We start from the raw sequence: 21729 nt of genomic DNA, 5'->3' as shown, positions 1-21729 counted from the left end.
AAAACTCAGGCACAAATAATACGGTTTAATCACTTACGTATTTCTTCTGAATTATATTCCTCTTCGGTCTTTCTTTGCTCATTCTGATATCCAGATTGTGATTACAAATGGGGACAATCGCTTCATGAATTAAAAGCCGCAACCAATTTGGGGAGGTGGAGGAACCTTTTTTGTTTGTTTCTTGTTTGTAGTGGTTTCTTATAATCCGATTTTCTTCGCACACAATGCAATTCTCCTTGCAATAAATCCAAAATATGTAGGGTGGCGGGGTCGAAAAACGAAAAAAAAAAGGCAAATGCAAAGCAAACCCTCCCCCCAAAAAATCACTTTAGAGGAACATTCATGATTTTACACCCTAAACATACACGCACACACGCACGCACGCACACACGCACAAAGACACCCTTGCTATCCCCTTTTCCTTTCCCAAGATACCAAAGAGATCCGTAGGCCCGTAATGTCCGAGGTGTATTTTACATCTTGAAAAAGGGAGAGTGGGAGGATTAAAGGGGGGAGATTTTTTTTAATGTTGGAAGTCACGTTTCTACTGCTGCAGCACCGACAACTCCAGCAGCAATGAAGGCTGCACACACTGTATGAATCTCTGCTTCTTCAGTTCCCACACATACACACAACCAATGAGAGCAGCTTTACAACAGCAACTTTCAATGGCCTGATATTTTTTTTAAAAAATATATATTATGTATGTATGCATGTATGTATACAGAAAGGCGGCCAGCCAGGCAGGAGACAGTTCGGAGGGTGGGAGTCCAGAAAGGGAAGGAAGGAGGAGAGAGCAGGGTTAGGGCTTAGCTTCAATTCTTAACGTGGTAAGCGCCGCAAAAATAGCACTCTTTGCGTCCCCGCAGCGGCAGCAAAAGGAGCCCGGTGCACATTCACAGTCGTGTTTCTATCGTCCTTCCGTCCTCGTAGAAGCACTCTCGGTGGCTTTTCCAGCCGGAGGCACCAAGTGCAGCTAATGCTGCCCGGCAAGTAATCCTGGCGACGAATTTGAGGATAGCCCCTGCGCTCCCGACACGCTCTGTCGCCAGCCGTTCTCCTTTCTGTGTCTGTAAAGCGCTTTAATTGTCCTCCCTTGCCCTCGCCTGGCGAGCTCACGCCGCCTCGTCCTGCTACATCTCCTGTCCGAGGAGCACAAGGGCTAGTGAGGTTGCTTTCCCAGGACTGAGCCTCGCGTGCGGAAGGGAGCCACAACAGCTCCGTGTGGTGCCTGAGAATCGCCCTTGCTCTCTCTATCCAGGACTGAAGTTGTAGTCCTCCTCACAAAATGGCTACAATAATGAAAAGAGAACTACAAGTCCCAGTCTGCACGGCGGCGCAGCTGCTGCTGCAGGAGCAGCGGCAGCAGCGCCGGCCTGATTGGACGCTGGAAGAGGGAATGTCCTCAAGACACCTTTCCTTCACCTCCTACCCCGCCCCCTTTTTGGTGCCATCCTGCGCGTGAGTGGGGGAGGTTTCAGCGCGAGCTTTGTCAGCGCTTTGACGGGGGTCTCGCCTGCGTTTGGAACAGCTGTTGCTCAGCGTTTCGGTGGGGAGGCGTAAGGGAAGGAAGAGATAAGAGGTAGCTGGGTGGCGGGTTTCGTTTTACACTTTCTCATTCCATTTATGTGATTGTGGTTTGAGGAAGGAGTATCTCTCAGGAAGGGTGCGTGGGGCGTCTTTAGGGATAGACAGGACCGCGAGTTAGCCATCTGTGTACATTCCGGGCAGGGAACCGCCGGAAGGACAAATTCAGTATCAGAGAAGCGAGGAAAGAAGGGTGTTTGGAGGATGGGTGGTATACTGAGGGTGAGCGAAGCTGCAGGCAAAAGGAATAGGACTAAAACCCAAAATGGAGCAAATTGGCCTGGTAGGCACAATGCTGTCTGTGTTTAGCGAGGAAAATCCTGTTTTTCTAAACATGCGTGGGGTTGCACCATAAACTGCTTATTGTCAGTACTGAAGCATTGCAGTCTTTCAGAACAGGAAACATGCAACAGCTGGAAAACCATCCAATGCTAGAGTAAAGGGGTGGGGCAAGGATGGGCCTGAACCATCTGGGGCACTCCCAAGAGGCTGGATAGAAGCCCCCAGCTGAGTCAGATTTGGTCTGTGGGCCTGAGGGAGTCAACACACCTTGATAAACAAGAAAGTAGCCGCAGGTTGGTTTGGGTTTTCATGGAAGAGTGGAAGACCCAGCCCAAGCATTGGCACAAATTATGGGGGAACTTAAGATGTATTAGATATTGGGGAAAAAATCAAGGTAGAAATTGTGTGCTTGCGCGCCTGAGACATCTAATATTTGCCTTGATAAATGTATGAGAAAGAGGCAGAGCATGAAGAAGAATTTTATTATATGGAGGTGATATTTCCATTAAGATTAAGGAGTTTCCATGGGGAAATTATCCATGGTTGTATATGAAGTCTGGTTGACCTATGCATGTTGACTTGGAAGGAAGCCTCTTCAGTTCAAGGGTGTTGACTGGTAGAAATGCATAGTCACATGTACTGTGACTGAGGGACAGAACAGATTTAGTTAATTAAGGGAGAGGGTCAAAATATTATTAACAAGGACAGGCTCCATACCAGAAGGGAAGGCAAAAAAAAGCACCTACCCTTTTTAAAGGCAGTCTTTTTCTTGGGAAAGCTGGGATTAAAGCACCTGAGTTGAGTTTTTTATTGCTGTTTTAAGCACGCGCACACACAAGTATTTATCTAAATTAGAAGCTGGACAGAAAATACCTCTTGGTGGTTGCTAAGTAGTTATTGGGAGCCTCTGCTTTCCAGACAGTGTCACCTCAGGACATAGGGCTTGGTTTGTAGAAAACTTGCTCAACATGTCTCCAAGGTACTCTAAGGTCATTGCCTTCCCCTTTCTGTAATACTGTAGGAAACCCTGCTGGACCAGATTATTTTTTTGTCTGTTTATATAGCATCAGCTAGGCGGGTGGAAAGGGCATATTATAATGACTGTATTTACATGTAATGTGTGTGGGGGGGTGTTGTTAGATTTAAGCAGCTGCCTTATTTCTGGTAAAAATTAACATCATTATTGAAAACATCATCTTTAAATATGGCATAGGTTGGTAAGTGAATTATTATTGTCTCGCCTTCATTTAAGCTCTACTAAGTATTGCACTTAATGTGGGTTTTCACATGCAAGCTCACCTCCTTAGGCTTATTTGTAAGACATGTTCCAGTCAAAATTCAAAAGTTTAAAGTCCCATTGGTTTCATTAGGAGAATAAAGCACATGTGTTTAAATCTCTTCCACTGAAATCAGTGAGACTCAACTGCCTTCTCTGGCTGGTTTTTAAGAAATGCCTAATTTGGCTGATTTGTGTTCATGATAGTCAGTAGAACAGAATGTAAAAAATTGTCATGCTACTAAAATGGTGTCTACTTGTAAAATATGCAGTGAATTTACTTTAAGGAAAAAAGCAGAAGATGAGAAACTAAATATTGATTACTACAAGTTGAATAATTAGAGTAAAGGCACATAACCATGAGAAATCACAGTCTGATCCAAAATGAAGTAAAGTATATCTCATACCATTAAAATCAAAGAGGCTTAACTATGTCTTACTCTGTACATTATTGAGCTTCTTAAAAGATAACTTGGGCAGCATGAAAGTTCCTAACTAAAAAGGTGAAAACTTTCATGGTGGTTAATATGATGTGCTGAAAAGAATATTATCCATCTATTAAACACACCCAATTTTAAAAACTGCTCATAAACACTAACTGGCTGTAAAATTGAGTATGGCAGCAAAGGTACAGGAGGCTTATTAAGGCAACCCAAAAACCTTCCAGAAAAGGATTGCTTTGGCCTAGTGTCCAAACCCAATAAAGAAAGAGCCAGATGAACTTCCCTATATAATGAGATCCGCAGTTTTACTACCACTGCGGTAGTAAAGAATGCCCTGTTCCATATCACCATCCACTTTATTTATTTATTTATTTTGGATTTATATCCTGCCTTTTTCCTACAAAGGGCTCAAGGCAGCTTACATCATTCTCCTCCTCCATCTTATACGCACAACAACAACCCTGTGAGGTAGGTTGGGCTGAGAGTCTGTGACTGACCCAATGTCACCCAGTTGGCTCCATGGCTTAGCGGGGACTAGAACCCAGATCGCCTGAGTCCCAGTCCCATGCTCTTAACCACTACACCACACTGGCTCTCCTTTAGACACTGAGAGCACACAGGCAAGATAAGATTTCACCTCACAGTTAGGTTCATAGGGGACAAGTATAATGTTGGAGGTTGGCAAAACTGGGAAGCAGCCAAGGGCCCGCAGACCCAAAGGTCCTTTCCCTACTGATTTCCCAAGCACCACCACCCCTGCTGCTGTTGCTGTCCATTTGTAGAGTTACATCAGCAGGAGGCAATGGCTGTCCAGACTCAAATATTTAGTTCTGATCTGTCCTCAGAGCAAGCCATGATACCACCCTGCTGCTCATGTCCCTCCTGGAAGTCTGGCACTGACTCAGGGAGCAGGTATTTTTTGCAGTAAAAGACCAAGACCATATAAGACTTTTAAAATGAACACTCTGAACTGGACTCAGGAACCAATGGACACAATCCCTGTGGACATGTATCAGTTGTCTTTATCTGATCCCTTTCAGTTGTTGCAGGAAGTGTTCATTGTGCTTGGAGGGATTTGGCCAACTACATGTATTCTTGATTGTGGGACATTCTAGCTTTTGTAAACTGATTGCATTTCTATCCCACCCACTCTATCCCACCAAATCTCTCAAGGCTGTTCATGAAACAAAACTGGGGAGAGGGGGGACTACAAGAGCATTGTAAAAACATTTTTTAAATAAAATAAAATATAAATAATGTAAAAATCTGTGGCATGGCCCTTAAAAAATCTTAAAATAAACTAACATCATTTTGCAAGCTTAAGAGCTAATAAGGCTTCACCTGGCACTGAGAAAGCAATATAAGTCCAGGAGAGCCCCTCTAAGGAGTTCATTCTACTACCAGTGTGCCACACAGAAAAGGTCCTCTTAGTAGCTACCTGCCTCACTTTTGCCAGGATTCCCAAAGAGGTGCTCATGAAGATGGTTCAGGCAGGTATGCACCGGAAGAGATCATCCTTCAGGTAACCTGGCTCTAAGCCCTCAAGTGCTTTGAATGTTAATACCACTGCTCAGATAAATGGGCTGGTAGCCAGAGGGTAAAGTACTGGCATACTATGATCATGTAGGGAAGTCCTATTAGCAATCTTGTTGCCCTGTTTTGGGCCAGCTGATGTTTCTGGACTGCTTAAAAAGGCAGCCCTATGTATAGTGCATTAATCCAGATGAAAGGTTACTGGTGCATGTATAATTCTAGCTAGACTATTTTTGTCCAGATAAGGACATTGTTATCACTGTTCTGTTCTATGCTACCCAGTCCACTTGTGCTTCTTGTGACGATGCTGGATGTAAGAGCACCCCGAAAGCTGATTTTAGAGAGAGTGCGAACCCCTCCAGAACAAGTTAAAAATCACTTAACTGGGTAGATGATCCGCCTACAAAGAGTGTCTCTGTCCCTTCTAGGTTAAATCTCATTGGCCTTTATCTAATTCATTACCATGCTCAGGCACTGATTCAAAATAGTCACTGTCTTACATGTATTTGATAAAAATGATAGAACTGGGTATTATCTGCATATTGATGACACCTCAGCCTACACCTCCAAATAACTGCCTCCAGCTTCATGTAAATGTTTGAGCAGCAAGGGGGATAGAAGAGAACCCTATAGAACCTCATAATATAGCTTCCAAGGCACAGAGCAGCAATCCCCTAGCACCCCATTCTGTTCTAATGCAGTGGCTCTAATTTCTATACCTGGCAAACTAGCAAGAGCTTCAGCTATTGGGTAGTATAATATATAATAATACTCTAGCAAATTGTATTGAAAGTTTCCAAGAAAATTAACAGAGTCATGCTCTCCTTTGTTCTCCACTTAGCAAGGTCATCCTGCAGGACAACCAAGGCAATTTCCATTTCAAAACCAACCTGAACCCCAGTTGAAATTCATCTAAGCAATCAATTTCTTTCAAGAAGCAGTTGGCAAGAGAAAGCAGGGCCTTATTTGTGGCACCCCTCTCTGCTTCAAGGTGCGCTCAGCTCTTATGTCATTGTCTTTTCAGCACCAGAGGAATATCTTTTTTATTTTTCTTGACTGTTAATGTTATGGAATTGTTATGTTGCTATTTTAATGTTTGATTGTTTCAATGTTAAATTGCCAAATGCATCTTAATATTTATTTTAAGAATGTCAGAACTGAGATTTACATGACTTTGGTACCAGATTAGTAAAGCCTTTTTCCTGTATAGAAAGCTGAATTTGTTGTGTGGACTCTGTGGAATATATTGGTGTCTTCCCTTTTGATCCTTGATTTACATTAAAGGCAGGGCAGTCTCTAATACAGTTTCATGAATGATCTGATTAGTATTCTACACTCCTCTCTTCCTAATAAGCAGATTTGGAAAAACACGTTTCTCGTGATCAGTCATCCATATGAAGACTTTAATAAAACAAACAAGTTAAGTTTTTTAAAAAAGCCTGAAACACTTATGCAGCACTCTCCGTAAGCCAATTAGGGAGACTAATTGTGGTAGGCCTCAAAAGTGAGTCAGCAAGTTTATTCTAATAAGCAAAGTATAGAGGAGCAATGGAACATGTACTTGCCGTTGGGAAGGCAATCCATTCATGTGGTCTTGAAAAGAGGCAAATAGTTTTGTCTGCAAAGTAACTGAATTCTTTCTCTACTGGACAGTAAAAGGCATTGCACAAGCTGGCTAGCATTCCTTTCCAAGATGCTTAGTCCATTCACCTCCTAGTCGGATGCGTCTAGCCCAGAAAGCTTTCAAGCTTTAAACAATGCCAATATGGAATCACAGTTTATCTATCCTTCACATCCATTAGCCAAGCTACAGGGTCCCTAAACTCATGTGGTACAGTCCTCCTTGGATTACAAGTAGGGAATCACATTTTTAATTTTTATTCTACATTAAAGCAACAGGAATCTTTCTGCATTTGGAAAACTAATATATGGGGGGGGGAGCCTAGCTTTTTTCTCCATTGGGAAAAGACTGAACTGTTTTATTTTGCCTGATCTCTTGCCTTGACACAAACTCTTCTTGTTTATACTCCTATCATTTATTCTTGGCCTTTTTAATGTTGCACAAGTGAAGTGCCCATTGTTACGACCAGCAAGGTATGTGTGGAGACCGGGAACACACATTGCAGGGAGGATAGTATTTTGATTTTCCTGTTAATAGTGGATGGGATCCCAATGTCTGGCACTGGTGGACGGGTTTTGCCTACGCCATAGCATTCTCCTTTAGATATTATTTTGTTTTTGTTCACAGGTATAAACAAAAGCCTATACTGAGGATAGGGAATATAAGGCATCAGTAAAATAAAAAATAAGTCACCAGTGGCAGATAAATCTAGCCACTGTCTCTCTTCTTAGTGTCAAAGATGAGAGATCCATTCCAGTGAAAGAGAGAGCACACACTTTGTCCCAGACTGTAGCCTGTTTATTTCAATGGAAAGCAATGAAAAACTGAGCCAGCTATCTACACGGCCCTGCCGTGGGTTTATTTCTGATCCTGCAGAATATAACATAACCCAATAAACAGTTTTTATGCATCTAGATAAGTCTGAATGAGTGATACTTGCGCCTTACTCCTTTCAACTATATGTCCGTCATTTGAATTTCGTGTATCTGAATTCCTTTGCACATACATCCCCATGTCCTTGTAGCCCTATATAAAACAGGAATGCCCTTAAGCCAAAATTTTGATTACGTAATGTTTTAGATAAGGACATGCACTAAGCATTTGAGCTTTTGGATTAACTATGTCAGTGTGCATTTTACAAGCAGTGAACAATCTCAGAACAGCATTTTATTACAGTACTCTTTGGTTAGAGACTATTTTAACATTTTGGTTAGAATGTTTCAGAACAAAGCTATCGCCACTCTTTTAAAAATTGAGCAATTGCTTCAAAACACTATTTGAGGTGTATTCTTGAGTAGGATATTAAAATTAACTCAGAAACCTTATGGTATTTGGAGAGAATTCATGTCTTCCCATATAAGTCATTGTTCCCAACTCTCCCTGTTAATGAACCATTTAGAGCAGGCTTTTCTGAGGTCCCGTTGCAGTGCTTCTGATTTCCCACATGGAGGAAGAAACCTCCAAATCAATCTAGCATCAAAAATATTTATTGCTTTTATATACTGTTCAACAGCCATACATGACACCCAGAAGAGTTTGCAAAAAAGTAGTATAAAAATAGATGCTCATAATTACATCCCATAACAATTACAACAGTAAAAACAATAAAATAAACAATTACAGAGGACCATTTTGCATAAATCTAAAATATTTCTAAAAGTTTCTAAAAGTCTCTCAAGTCACCTACCTACCCACCTCTTGTCCTCATATTAACAGTACATACTGTTACATACATATAAAATACATACTGACTAGCAAGTGTATTATAACGTTAGCTGTTTTTAATATTCGCAGCATTGTTTCATTGACCAAGTTTGTACTACAAGCAATCCATCATGGTTATCTAGCCACAGTGGGTGGTTGTGTCATTTGAAAAGGAATTTCTTCTATAGGGTGGCTTGTTTGTGAGCAACAAGCCACCTTGACAATCTATAGCTTGTTGTATCCACACCTGGTTCTCATGTCACCTCAGCCTGGGCAACCAATCCCATCATGAGTACAAGGAAGCAGCAAATTGTAGCAGGGAAATATACATAGGATCATGGCTGCATATTTGCTTAAAAACAAATGCAGAAATTTGGCAGAGAATTTAAAAAAGAAAAGCCTTTCTTTTTTTCTCTCTCTCTCCAGATGAGCATTCTCAGAAAGCGGGCAGCCTCATGATCACTGCTTTCCCAAGTAGCTGGAGACTAGGAAATGTGGGGTCATTGGGAAACAAGGGGAGAACACTATTTTGATCCCTTTCAGGAGGAAAATCATCATTTGGTTCATGAGGAAAGATGCATTGCTCTCTTGCATTCCCTTCCTAGCTCTCAGTTTGATAGTTGTCAAGTGAATTCGAAGTAATGAAATGACCTATTTGCGGGCACTCTTTGTAAGTGTCTGTGGTTGCTGCCTGACCCACTTTGACAGCAAACCAAAGCCAAGTCCTTTCCTAGGCACACCTTTCCATTTTGGCTGTTTGGGGATGCACACTTGTGAAAATCCAGACATCTGCCCTCCACCAAATGACAAAAATATTTTTGTGCAGTCTAGTGTGTGAAAAAAAGTGTATAAAACAGAGTAACCACAACTCTTCCAATGAGCACTCTAGGAGAGGCAAACAGTGGCTGTTATTTCAGAGACTGTAAAAAGCAGTTTCTAAAAAATCAAAGGGAAGGGGTTGGGGAGAACCTGTAGTGACCACAAAAGGGGTTATTTTCACAGCAAAGAGGAGAAATGGTAGCTTCACCTGCCAAGTTCCCTAGAATATTTACCAGAGGACTGAGAGGGAGAGAAAGGGAGACAACTCATAATGAATCCACTCATCTGTCAGGCACATTGTGAACAACTAACCTGTAGAGTGACTTAATGTGTCATGCCAACGCTGCCACTAAGTGACAAGTCTGTGGGAAGGTCTGTCATTACTTGTGGCCACCAAAATACCAAAAGATCCACCACTTCAACAAGCCTGGTATCTTGACTTTGTGCAGGGCACCCAAAAAGGCTGTGGCAGCCTGTGAGAATGCTCCGCATCTCTTACTTCTTGCAATTTAAAGTGGCCCACTGAAGGCCCCAAGCTCCTGCCTATGGCACTGATGGTAGAAGCCATCATTCAGGAATAGAACACATTTTCCCTTTGTTGGGGACCCTAGCTAGCACAGTCATCTTTTATTTATATCCCACCGTTTTTCCTACAAATTACCCAAGGTGGTTTGCATAATCCTTTTCCTCCTCTCCATTTTATTCTCGTAACAATCCTATGAGGTAGATTAGTCTAAGAGTCAGTAACTGACTCAAACACACCCAAGGAGCTCTATGGTGGAGTTCCAGGTCGATACTCTCTAATGTATATAAGTAGTATATACTACTATGTATAAATACTATTGTAATACATCTATCTACACAACACTGGTTTTTGCATTATGAATATGTAATCCCTTGCTTCATTGTTCGAATAGTGTTCCACTCAGTGGAGGTTATTCAAGGGTTAAACAACCCTCAAAGAATCCTAAAACAGGACACAGGTTCTGCAAAGTTTGTTTGTCAAATAACCGGTTCCAGAAGGATTCACAAAATATGCTTCCACCCCTGGCAGGGAATTGCATATGCATAATAATGGATAATTAATACTGCAGTGCCTCAAGGGTTGATTAACCCATGAAGGGCTCTTATGTTATCCTTGGTTCCCTCATTGTACCTACAGGACCTAAAACCTTTTAGTATATAAACAGAAACATTTGCAGATGGTTCTCAGTTTCCTATAATGGGAATTAAATTCAAAATGTTGGGCAAGACAATAAGTGATTTTTGAGAAATAATTATTTTAAAAATAACTTACAGCTGGTTTTATTAGGCCTATTACTGATTTGAACTGGAAAGTGAACAATATTTTGCAATAGAATTTTAAATATTTTGCAATAGAATTGTTTTAAATCTTTTATCCTTTTTTATCATCTCTCACCTTGCCCCACAAAAATGTTCCTGCATATAAATTCCCTCTTTCAGCTAGCATTTCACTGCTTGCAGGATTAACCACATCAGTTTCTGAGCAAAGGCTACATTTCATGATTTGAACAACCATCCAAGTTTTAGGTATACAGGCAGACCATAAACTTGTTCAGTTCGATACATGCCCCCACTGACCCCAAGTGTGATTTATTTCCAAGTGTATTTGTATATGGGTTATGGTCTGACCTTAAGCATGCATAATCAGGTGAAACTTCCAGACAAGTTAGTATAGAATTGAAGTCTAAAAGTTTGAAATGAGATTTTCTTTGAAAGAGACAAAACTGAAATAATTGCAACTTGTTTCTGAGTAGGCACTGGATCTGAACTAACAAATAAGTGATTGATGTGATGTATTGATCATCATAACTGTGTGAATGGCTAAACTGATCATATGTTTGTTTTCTAGACTTAGTATTGTGACCTTTAATGCTGTCTAAATAATCCTCTTCATAACATGGTAATCTGTTGAATCCAAATACGTCTTCCACCAACAGAACAGAAACTGCTGGAGCACTGAATTACCCCTATCCTCATATTCCCTTGCATAACCTCCTAATCAGCCCTGGAGAGTCTGAGCAAATTTGGGAAATGCAAGGAACTGCATGGTAGAAGAGGGGAAGGGAAGCTACTATAATGTGAATGGACATCTGTTCACATAACATTGGTTTAAGTCCTATATGTGCTGTGTTTGCCACTATTTCATTGACTGTAGCCATAGCACATTTGGTTTTCGTGTTTAGCCAAAAGATATGGCAGGTGTATTTTTTAATTCTATCTGTAGCAGCTCTACTGGTAGGCAATCAGTTCAACTGACAAGACCAAATTTGGAGCAAATTTGTTATTTTAACCTAATATTTCTCTCTAGAAAATGGGATAAAGAGCATGACTTCATTCTCCTGTTATTTGTCTTCGTTTTGTTACAGTTTCCTAGACCTCAAGGGTTGAATTTTACAGCTGAATGATTGTACAGACTCTAAAGCAATGGAATTTGTGACAACTGTAAGTTATTAATATGCATGCCTTTTGATAAAAATCATAATGTTTTTCTTGTATCTCACTTAACACCTTTGTTCTCTTTCAGTTATTGTGGTGAAAGTTCAGAAGCAAAAAAAAAAAAAATCTGTTTCAGGACTGAACCATTCTATATCTCTGAACTCGGGTTATTAATCCAATTGTTCAGTTCCACTAAGAGCTATTTATCAAATATTTGTAAGAATGCAAGACCAAAAAAAGCAGACAGTACTTTTAGTATTAGGATATATCATACACAGTTTCCACCAAGATAAGGTGCATAAAGTCTGCACTGCTGTCAATTATCTATGTGAGATCACCTGTGACACTGTGATCCTCAAACCAGTAAATTAAAGGATGCAATTTTATGGCCTTCTAACATTATCTGGGGAAAGCATAGGATTATTAGGAAATCTAGTTTTGAGGTCGTTCGACCTCAGAGCTGGGTCTTTGGACATGAAGCCCTCCACTTTGCAGCAGACATGGAAAGAACCACGCTAGTCATATCTCCAGGGTCAAAAATCCATCTAGACAGGAGAAAAAGTATGACGGAGCAGAAGAAACTGGGACCAACAGCTTATGCTGTATCCTTCCTCCCTTTCTACCATGCTTCATCTAGATGGCTGAAATGGCCATCTAGATAAAATGCAGGGCACAAGGTTTGGGGCAGTGGAGATTGTGAGCACTTCTCCATGCACCATGCTTTGAATGCATGTAAGTCTTGAAGGCCATAGGATTGCACCCTAAGTGACTGGATTTAAATAGATTCTGCTTATTAATATAAATAAGACTACATGGGGAATCCATGCAAGTTTAAACAAAAATAAATGCCTACAGCTACCAGCATGCCTTAACCAACTGAGGTACATGATCCTAAGCATAAATAGGACACTTCAGTGAGTGCCAAGAAAAGTGTCCAACCGCACACTAGTGCTCTTGGGTACATTACCTACCTCTACCCTAGATGTAGGGACAGCAATTTTGATAACATAAACGTGAATACAACAAACACATAAATAGACCCTGAGGTCTCTAGATTTGTCTGTGATGTTTGCAGCTAGCAATCTCTTGTTTTAAGAACTTTGAGCTTGTATATTCTTGGTATAAAACAAGCCTATTTCCACTGCACAGATAGCTTACATATGCTTTCTGTAAAGTGTAGTTCATTGTAGCTAAATCTAAACCTCTGAACCTGGAGGATGATGGGCATTCAGTGAGGGGCAGGAGTGTGGAAGCAAGAATTTCCTTTACACTTCCCTCTTCCCCGAATTCAGTTATTTAAATTTTACACTGGCATGCAAAAGGTGGAACTGGAGACACCACCAGGACTTCTCATATGACTGCAGTGCCTTTGCTCTTCCCCCATCACCCATTCCAAATCAGATCTTACAACTTCAGAGAGTTGGTCCGTTTTACATTGTAAGCTGCCTAGGAAGGCCTTGGCAATTATAGGCAGTTTATGAATATGTCAGTAAATGAATATGTAAATAAATAACTTCAGAGTTGCAGCTGGCACAAAGAACTGTATAGTCTATGACAGTGGAGAGGGGGTACTTTGACATCAGAGTCTTACCTCAGAGTGCTTTTCCAGAGTCAGAGTTGAGATTTTTCCTATAGGATTGTGCTTTTAGAGACCTGTTTTTCATACAAAAAAATGTTCATACTTAAAAATATTTTATCCTCCAATTCTGTATGTTCTTGTTTTGAAAATTATTTGAAAGGTATTAGAACAATGTTAATCAAGTTTCTGACGTTTTTCTCCCTCCCTCCTTCCCTACAGTGCTTTGAGGTGTCAGCACTAGAAAGATGAATCACTTATTAGTAGGAGGCCTGACACATGATGAAATCACCAGCTGACACTTCAGTGACCTTTAATATTGTTTTGTGTAACACATCACGAAGAGGGACATTGTGGGATTCTGAGTGTTCCACAGGGCATGTATGCAGTGATGTTGCAATTCTGTGGGTAGTAATTTTCTTTTTCCCACCCCCCCCACCCCCACACAGTGAAATGCTTTATCATCACAGAAAGTATGAGAACTTGCCTTTGGTGGGATATGACTAATCCATGGCTGTTTTTAAATGAATCACAATTAATATCTCCCTTAAAACACGCTACACAGCCAAAAGATTTTCATTAATGTTATTATTGCAAATCAGTGGAAAGGGAGAGATACGTCCCAAGAAAGAGCTATACCTACTTCAAAATCCAGAAAATCAAATTATGGATCTTACTCAAGAATATTACAGACCTTGGATGTCACAGTGGGCACATCTTTTCACATGCTATTATGAAGAAAGCACATGGAACTCAAGAGGAATTGCTAGAGATTATAGCAGGTAAAACCCACATTAATAATGGTGATCTAGAGACCCGGCAGGGTCTCTGGCAAATGGAATTGTCAGGTTCTGCACACAGAGGCAGATACCATGGCCTAAGATGGGCTGCAGTGAGGTTGCAAAGCAAGCACGGTGGACATTTACTGCCCATCCGGCCCCCAGTGGTTCCCAGGGCACCTGGGCTAGCTGGGATGACAAAGCCATAGCACCATCTTTGGCCATTGTCATGGTGCTGCTACAGGGCAGCAGAGATTGGACCAGAAGCACTGTCTGGCTGAAAGCTCCCATGGCACAGATAGTAATGTGGCCAGACTACCTGGTTCAAAACTCATGACATCTAATACCACTAGCAGGACTTCCATCTAATAGAATGTCATCTTACAGACAATGCAAGCGTCAGTTCACACATTCAGCTGCCAATGACCAAGTGCAAAGGGCAGAACTCTGTCACATGGCAGCAGGCCTAAGTTTTTAAAGGTTTACAATGGAGAAGTAATGGGACAAGGTTTCCCAATCATTTTTCTGGACCAAATACTTTTTCCTTCAGGTGTGTGTGTGTGTGGGGGGGGATTTTTGGGATGAAAAATTGTGTGGGTAGAATAGGCAATGGTAGGCAGAATTTTTATTATTTATTTAACCATATTTGTATATTCCTGGATATAACAAAATACCTAAGTGGTTTACATGCTAAAGTGTTTTATGAACTCCATTAAAATAGTTACACATACAGGAAAAATAAATAATTGAATAAATTTTAAACAGTGATAGAAAATAATCCAACAGAGTGGCACCATTGTTTGTGTTACATATGAGAGAAAGCTTGTTTCAACAGATTTTTTCAGGAGGCATTTAAAACTCCCCCTAATTTCTGCCTCTTCAACAGCAGTCTGGAGCCACTACTAAGGTCCGCTGTTCAGAGCTCAAATGGCAACCTTCCATTGATCATTGAGTGGCCAGCAAGGCCTTGTCTAAGGATCTGAATGGTCAGCTGAATGTGCATAGAGGAAGGCATGCTACATACCCTCATCCCAAGATGTAAGAAAGAAGTTCAACATCCCTTCTGCTTGTAGTTGCTCCATTAAAATTTTACTGCTGTTGGGTGGGTGACCTGTTTTTGAAGTTTCATGTCTACCATAATATTAGGCAGAGCAGTCAGTGATCAAGTAAATGCATGTGTGAACCAGTTCAGTGGATACAGCACAGCAGACCCATAGCACTTTCAGTTTTCTTAATGGAAGGATTTCAAATGCTAATATTGTATTTAGAAATATGGTATACCAAGTGGGATAACACAATTCAAAGACAAGACCAAATACTAGGAAGGATTCAAAAGAAAGAGCTCTAGAGAAGATAGGAGATCTACAAAGAAATCCAGAGAGTCATTTGAAGGACATGAAATGTCAACTATAAAATGAATAAGACCTATGCCAGAATATATAGTTTCTTCTACATGAAGGCCCATTAGTGCCACTGAGACATTGCTCTTTCACAACTGGAAACAGGCTTAAAAATTATTGTTCATTTAACGGTTTATTATGTGTTACTTGTAAGAATCCCACAATCAAGGTCCCAATATCTGTTTATTCAGAAGTAAGCTTCATTCAGCAGAAGTTCCATGTTTTGTGGTTAACAGTCTGAACAAGTTGTTGTTCTTTGAACCCCTTTTCTGAATGTGGTTATTTCATTGCAGTTACTGGTCCTTTAATTAGTTATTTCGTTCAACTTGGCTAAGCCCTTTAAATAAGCCCTATTCAGGCATTCTGAACCCAAATAGTGCAAATCCATGAGGAAAGGGAATGTTCCAGTCCCACCCCATCTGCATCACTGTAATTGTCTCTTGTCCTCCTTGGTATTTGTGAAGTGCAGCAGTCTGAAGAAAAGAAACTCCTGTATTTGTGGAGGCTCTCTATGAAAGCAGGAATCCTGATTTTCCAACATTTTTGCTTGCCTGGAGAGCCCCACATGTTTGTTTTATTCAGGTTCAGAATGGCTGAATAGGCCTTTAGCCATTTTCAGTTCCCTAGCAGTGCCAGTGTCTGGCTTTAATTACTCTGTTGCTCTTTATGTCCAGCTGAATTTCTCATTCACTAATACACGATGGTGATTGTGATAATAACAATATCAACAATGAGCAACTTAAATAAAATATGGTTTAAATTTTAAAAGGAAGATATGAAAACAGAAATGAACAAAAATGTTAAGGCTGACTTTTATCTCCTTTCTTCACCGCACCCTCCTTCCAGAGATCTGTGCAGTATTCTATTAGGCACCTGAACTCAGTAATCCATCTGTTGCCTGCTGGAGCTTTTGGGTTAGACTTGACCATAGTTGGTATGACTAGATAACTCTTTCTTGCTATTGATACCAATGGTCTCCCAGTGGATCTTAATGAAATGGCCCCTTTGCCACAACAAGGAGCAAAGGGAAGCATAATCTCCTGATAAGCAGTCTCTGTGTAGCACAACTCTCAGAGCATAATAATTGAAAATGTAATTTACTTATGCTGATTGGCACCATTTCATGCAGCAATTTAATTTGTCATAGGGAAGATGTTTAACAGTTATAATGAAACAATTATAGTTCTAAAGGAAAGCTGTCAGTCTTTGTAGCCTTTCTCTCCCTCCTCCCTGTAGCCTGACAGACCCGGAAGATTCTCTTCTGTCACAGGGATGAGAAGGATCATGACATTTTGGGCATCTGGCCAGGTGGGGCTAATCTCATAAGCTGCCACTGCCCTGGTGATTGGGGCTGCTTGTATGAGTTTTAATTCAGTGCTGTGATGTCCTCATTTTACCTATCTGAATGCTAAGCTGTAATCCATCTGGTGGTGAATTGAACTGATGGACAGTGAGTGCATGTTACCATCTCATTTATTAATCTTGTGGTTTCTATCAAGTTGAGACAAAAGCATTGCCTGATAAATTAGTTTATGGGTAAAGTCAGATAAGGTTAGCAAAATTTATATAATACAGACCAGCTTTCCTAAAACCTGGTGCCCTCCAGAAGTTTCAGACTGTAACTCCCACCAGCATTAGACAGTATGACCAACAGTCAGGAAAGCTGGAAGCTGTTCTCAAAAATATCTGCCAGGTACCAGATAGGGAAAAACTGATAGATGCCTTTCTTTGTTAAGATCAAATCTGTACTTGATGAGTAATGTACAGATGCTGAATAAGATTCTCCTCCTGTGCATCAGGACAAGATCCTGATTCAGGCATAAATTTTGCTGAACAGTGTTGGGCATGCCATTGTATCTCAAGGAGAAGGTATGAAACTGCCCAGCCATTTATTTATTTTTTGGTTTCATTCTTGATTGGCCTAGGGCCAATGGGGAGAAGAAAACTAGCCTCTATGATAATTGGAAACTGGACTAAATTCTACAGTTCTTCAGATTGGCTGAGAAGGGAGATTTAGAAGAGTAAATATAAGTGAAGGAGAGTGAGCATGCATGTAAAGGTATAGATAAGCAGGGGTGTTGTTGAAAAGTTCAGAAGGGAAGACAGCCAGAAAGCAAGAGAATTCAGTATAAAAAGTATTGCAGAGTAACCAGCCAATGACTAGAATGTGCAGAAAGAAACTGTTTTATTGCTAGATCTTAGCTTAAGCCAAGAAATGGACTACACTAGAGAGAGATCTATTTAACATTTTTATATAATTGCTTTTTATTTTTTTATTTCTAGAAATAACAGTGTAATATCTAACTCCTCTTTTTCAAGTCAGCAATTTAGTAAAAACTAAATTTACTGTTGGATAAACTTTGATGCTTTGATTTTCATCTCATGCTCAGTTGTCTTACCATACTACCCCATATAGCTAGTTGGAAGGGTCAGTGAAGAAATCTTTTAGGGACAACAAAATCACACAATAAAAAGCTGTTTGTATGAAGGCAACCAGAAAAGCTAAAAGACTTGGTAGCAGAGGTGAAGGTCAGGAGCATAAACATTAGTTCATTTGCTCCATTCCCTCTCTTCTTTCCCATGATGTCAACTTTATTATGGAACCATATTTGATTTGACATTTGCATGTTGCTTGTCCAGCAACAGAGCCGAGTTCTGAGTAGCTCATATGCACTAAAAATAATATGAATAACATTGCTGCCAATATAATATAAAAAACACAGTACCATATCACTAAAGCAGAAACTCAGCCCATTGTTTTTGATTTTAGTGAGGGGTTTTTGTTTTGTTTTTTGTACTTAGTGCTTTAACTTGGTATGCCTAGGGCTGAAAACTTGAGATGGAGTGGTTTATACAACCTGTAACAAACAGACAAACACAGTTCCACAAACTCGTGCAAACTTCTGAGGTTTTCAGAAGTCTTCCTCAGGCTAGGTAGTACAAAAAACAGAATGAGGGAAGAAGCAGAAAGCACAAACATCATGGCTGCATTAAAAATTCTGGAGAACTTGGAAGTTTGTACAATATTTTGGAATTTTGTTCCAAAATAAGTATTTCCCGGAAAGGGGATTGCTTGCCTGGTGCAGGTAGACAAGGCTCTACTTTTCTTCTCAGTTGCATCAGAAAATAATAAAAAGCAATCTTGTCCTCAAGTGCCACAGCTCCTTTTAGAGTTTCAGCCACAAGTGAGGCGTTGGTCTCATTCAACCATGGATGAAACCCATACTCCCTTGGAGGCAGCTGCATCTGCATCCTCTAAGGCAACTGTGATTATAGTTTCAGCCACAAGGGAGGTGGGGTTCCCTTCAACACTGACAATGAGGCCCCTTTTGTGCAGCTTTTGGCCTCAGGGGACTATTGTCAGGCCCCCTAGATTACAGAAATTAGGCATTTCTACTCTAATGAAACAGTTATGTTTCTGCTTCAACACATCACCTTTTATGGATGATATTCTTATAAATAGACCTGGTTCTCATGAAATGGTAGCATATCCTTGGTTAATGAACAAGCCCATTAATTCTTGAGTTGATTGCAGCAAAAACAATGAAGGTTTTTGTGGCACCTTAAGGAGGAACAAATTAATTTTGGTACAGATGCTGATGTCAGAATACTTGTTGGCTTTCAAGGTGTCTCAAGATATTTTGTTGTTCTGTTAAGGCCAGTAATCTCAAATAATAAATAACTCCCCTTCTAAAGTGACCTGCTGTCCTCAAGGGATTTTTTTTAAAATCTGAAATGATTCCATTTTTGCTGTGTTGACTTTCTCTGTGACTCCAACTTATGATAAAACAAGACAGTGTCCTATTAAAATTGATATGATTCTTGCAAACTAACCATTTGTGCCTATGGCAGTTTGGGGAGGGGGACTTAACATTTTAAAGTCATCTTTCATTCTCTCTGAAGAGCTTTACAATTTCCAAATATGAAGTGACTAATTGACTGCCTCATTGTTTGGCCCCTTTATTTCTGTTCACTCAGACTAACTATTGACATAACGTTATTTTATTTGCTTCATGAGAGTGATTGGAGGCAGCATTAGTTGGGCACTGGTTGGATTCTAAAGGCATAAATACGTCATATGACTCATAATATCCATTCTAGGGTTAACAAGACTTTACAGTGTTTGAATCCTTCAAGCTGTTTCTAAAAAACAAAACAAAAACAACTTATGTGCTGTGGCTTCTTGAGTTGTACATTATAAATTTGAATTGTTTTCCTTTGCTTGTACCTTGCTTTAATAAAGTCAATTTTTACTTCCACATGCTTCTGCATCATTTATGAAGTATAACTCATAGTACAATCCTATACATGTTTATTCAGAAGTTAATTCTTATATTATGTGAGCCAGGGAATTTTTGCATGGTGCCAAGAGTGCCTAACCTGCTATGGCTTTTACAAGCTCAGAAGGCAGGGGTGCTTGAGGTGCCTGGTTTTATGCCATGATGAGGCAACCAAAAATGATGCTCACAAGCATCTGGCAGAATGCAGCACCTACTGTAAGTAAATTAACCCACAGTGAACTCTTGGGATGTACTAAGAGGCCCAATGAGTTCAGTAGCACTTTTCAGTCACTGGGAACAGAACTATTATCTCTGCAGACTAAATTTTAGAGCACACTTGCACCTGCACAATAGGAATTTCCTTTTCCTTCCTTCCCCCTCCAGTAAACCTGATCTGGAAGGCTCCACAATTGTCTGAAGCAAATTTTGAAGGCATGAAGTGGCCTGCAGAAGGAGAAAGGAAATTTGATCCACTAACAGTGTCCAATCTGCTGGTGAAAAAAAGGGCACCACTGAATATGACACATATTTATAGCATACGGGAATGTTAGGAATCAGCAGAGAAGTCGTATGTCTTTGTGTATATGTGTGTGTTTATGCATACTTATAGAACAATGGCACTTAAAATAGCATGAAAATTTATTTCTGACAGACATTAACATATGTTTGCTCTGATTGCACTCCAAAAGACTTGGACTGCAAGTATTTTGATAATTCATAGCCATTAGTTGTTTTTAGGTGTTTTTCCTCTTCTGGCAAAAATAAATCAGCTTATGAATCAATTAATTGACTTCCAAAGGTGCTGAACATTTTAACGAAGTATTTGGTTCATGCAGTGTTATATGTTAATTTACACTAGCTTTAATGTTGCTCCATAAATTTTCCCTGAGTAAGATATGGTTCACTTCTCTAACTTAATTTAAAAACAGCAGCCACCTTCCTTGCACGTAATGGCCTGTTTCATATGCAATGATGATCCAGGGTTTTTTAAAACTCTGGGTTGTTTTGAACAAGCGAACCTAAGTAGTAACTGTAGTCAAGCCTCCTGCTGCCAAAGAAGTGGGAACTCTCCATTCCCACCTTGTTTATCATGACTCAGAACCCAGTTGTCCAAACCTGGAAATCTCTTCTTTGATGAGCCATAATTAGAACCTAGATGTGGAACCTGTGAAATAGGCAAGCCAGTGTTCTGGGTTTAAAAATACAGCTAAGCAACCTAGGTTTGGTGTTGCCTGTGAACCCGTCCAGTGAAAAGTAATGAAAAACAAGGCCAGCTGTTAGGATGCTTTTTGAGAAATATAATTTCTCCATTGACAAAATTCTATTGTACAAGTATATCGTTGAAAGTAGGAACACACTTATGCTTAAAACTTCATTTCAGGGGAAAAAATCAGCTTTATGCAAAATTTAAAGGTCATATCTAAATTATGTCTAAATTAGTTTTGAATTGATTTGCATGAAATATATCAAAGGTTGACGGTACCTTTAAATGCTGCCATTGATTTGCACTCAAAGGCCTCACTGATTTCTGTGGGAGTTGCCTATGATCATCAATGAAAGTATCAGCTTAATAAATAATTCACTAAAAACTGCATTAAAAGGCTATTAAGGGCCTGACTTAAGATGAAGTGAGACAGATTCCATCTATTCCCAACAGCTTTATGGATCAAATATGGCTACATATACAAAATTCTGGATTTCAGCACCAAATAATAGATGATTCATTAATATATACTGTGCAAAATGTATGCATGGTTTGTGTCTGTGTGTATAAATTTTAGAATATTTTCTCAGAGATTGTTACAGAAAAATACAAGAGCTTGGGGAAAAGAGATAGATATTATGACAAAGACAAGATGAACATGTGGTAGTAAACTTGTCACAGACAATTCTGGTTTCTGAATTCACATTTTCAACTACTGCAGCACTGTAACAAGTTAGTTCTGTGCTAATGAGTTGGATCCTTAAC

The 21729-nt window shown here is 40.0% G+C and overlaps 1 long non-coding RNA gene across 2 annotated transcripts; it reads left to right on the top strand.

The window, feature by feature from the left end:
- Positions 1 to 1405: 1405 nt before the first annotated feature.
- LOC123021645 lies at positions 1406 to 19739 on the top strand. 2 transcript variants are annotated; one of them, XR_006414366.1, is made up of 5 exons: positions 1406 to 1461; positions 5963 to 6112; positions 11656 to 11731; positions 13524 to 14083; positions 14967 to 19739. It is a non-coding gene; the product is annotated as an uncharacterized LOC123021645 (long non-coding RNA). The 2 variants fall into 2 exon arrangements; XR_006414365.1 differs by having other exon boundaries at positions 1442 to 1582.
- The last annotated feature ends 1990 nt before the right edge of the window (positions 19740 to 21729 follow it).

This window comes from Varanus komodoensis, unplaced genomic scaffold, assembly GCF_004798865.1.
Source record: "Varanus komodoensis strain SLA01 unplaced genomic scaffold, ASM479886v1 scaffold17, whole genome shotgun sequence".
Lineage (NCBI taxonomy): Eukaryota > Metazoa > Chordata > Lepidosauria > Squamata > Varanidae > Varanus > Varanus komodoensis.
Note: the sequence above shows the minus strand (reverse complement) of the source record. Positions and strands in the feature narration are given on the sequence as shown.